The following is a 2,461-nucleotide window of genomic DNA, read 5'->3' as shown; positions in this document are numbered from 1 at the left end:
CCTGAATGTAATCCAAAATTCAGAAAGGCAAAGAATGAATGAATATATAATGATTAAAATATATGCCATTTAAAGCATTGATAAAAGATCTAAATACTAAAAATATTTATCACAGTGATTGATAAACAATATTTAAATTCATAAATGTATTTTATTATGCTAATATAAGCATGGATTGAAAAAGTGTAGATACTTATATGATAAACTGAAAATCTATTTTGATTCTTCATTTGTTTTTTCTACTTAATTGTATGTCCTATAATAGTAATGTAAGCATTTTATAAGCAGGAAAATTAAATTATGAGAAATGAATTCTTAGATTGTTATATTTTGATGAACACATGGTTAGATGGTTTCTAATTACTAAACTTTCAGATGATGTGTACATCCTAAAATAAGATTATGGAAGTGGGTGTTTGTCACAGTGATTAAGACGCTACTGGGATGCCCACGTCCCATACTGGAGTGCCTGGGTTCCAGTCTCAACTGGGCTCCCAGTCCAGCTTCCTATCTAATTTTCACCCTAGGAGGCAGCAGGTGATAACTCAGGTACTTGGGTTCCTGTCCATGTGGGAGACCTGCATTGAGTACCAGGTTCCTGGCTTCAGCCTTTCCCAGCCCTGGCTGTTTTGCACAAACTGGGAGGGAACCAACCGTTGGAAGATCTCTGTCTCAAATATATAAAAGCAGATAATAAAAAATTAGAAAGAAAGAGGTCTATGATTTTATCTTGTCAGATCTGATACTTACCTAATTATTCATATCTATTTTTATCACAAAATTGCTTTCTTTATCTTCTGCTCTCACTAATAATTTTTCTTTTGTTGAGAGTTAAGAATTATTTATGTAATAGAAAGAGTATAGTTAAATGCAAAGGCAAAAAAAGGCCAGCCTTCATCAATTTAAGATTTATTCTATTCTATGTGAATCATTTTCCTCTGAGATTCCAGTTGGAGATTTTCACTTGGTCTGTGCCTTAAGTCTGAGTACGGTATGTACTGTACCTGCACTGGAGCATTTTATTATTTGCTAGAATTTTTGCAAGTGCTATGTCATTTTGGGCAGAAAGTCATTGCCAGTTAGAGAGAGGCAGAAGAAAAACCAAAAATAATGCACTCTAAAATGGGTGGTGTTTCCAAGTTGCACATAGTGGTTTTATTTTAAACCAGCAAAATCTGATTTGGTGGTGGCAGCCGCATCTACCCTGGAGTATGTCAGTGAAGAGAACCAGGCATTTACAGGAGCCACAGCAGACTGTGCAATTAGGGTTCGGTGAAAGGATTAAGTAATCCTGCAATAGTCACTGTTACATAACGCGGAAGCCGCTGCCCAGGGATTGGAGCGGTAACTGAATATTATAGCGGGAACTGTTAGCGTTGCTGCAGCCAAGGGTCACTTGCTGTTTCCATTATAAACCATATTTTGTAGTTGGTTTCTAACCCAGACAGTTTAATTTACATCAGGCTGAAAACCTGGCATTCAAATTAGAAGCTTAGAGGAGGCAGGTTTGGTTTTTTTCTCAATAATAGAATTTTCAGCTAGAGGGAACCAGAAAGATCACGTGTTTCAACTCCTGTTTCACAGATCAGACAGAGGCATACAGAGAACATAAGATACTTGCAGTAGTCAGTTAACTACAGAAAGAATTAGACCTAGGACACAGATTTATCTGCCCTGAAGATTTAACAACAAAACCAAAAAACTATGTCTAACATCCATGATAATTTATTTTTTATGTGGAGAAATGAGAAGAACATAAGAAGTGTTGACCCCTGCATTCACAAGGGATCCCTCTAGACATTTGACATGACTTGTCCAGGGAAATACGACTTGCAAAGTGGCACAACAACAACAAAAAAACCTGGTCCACCTTTTGCAGCTATTTTGCATTTTTTACCCTTTTCCTCCAATTTTATCAGTTGTCTATTCAGTTGATTCTTCACTGTATCAGAATGAATGATTGCTAAATCATTGAGCTATGGGGCCCAAGTTTACTACATTCTCTTGGTCATAAAATGAATCATAAATTGAATTGGAAAAGAAAGAAAGCTTGGGAAGCCAGGATCATGTTCCTGTACAACCACAATTGGTCAAAAAGTGAGTTCAAACAGTCAACCGCACTATCTCCATAGTATCAAAAGGAAAGTATTGTGGTAGGTTATTTTTCTTTGATACATTTCAACAAGCCTTTTGTCAATATTACTAGATAAAGTCAGATATTTTTACATAAAGTGAGCGTTGACATTTTCCTGAACTATACAATGCATCCGGTTGGCTGAGTCTGTAAATTAGATATATATGTGGGTTTCCTGCATAGCTGGCTTTCCTGAAATCCAACTCAGAAGGACTTTCTATGTCAGTTATTCTGTGGCTGCATATTTCAAAATGACCTTCTCTTTCTGACCTGAAAGGACACTCTCTCATGGCCGTGGAGCATAACTCTGTCAGAGTTCATACCATA

Source organism: Lepus europaeus, chromosome 3, assembly GCF_033115175.1.
Source record: "Lepus europaeus isolate LE1 chromosome 3, mLepTim1.pri, whole genome shotgun sequence".
NCBI lineage: Eukaryota > Metazoa > Chordata > Mammalia > Lagomorpha > Leporidae > Lepus > Lepus europaeus.
This window is presented reverse-complemented; position numbering follows the sequence as displayed.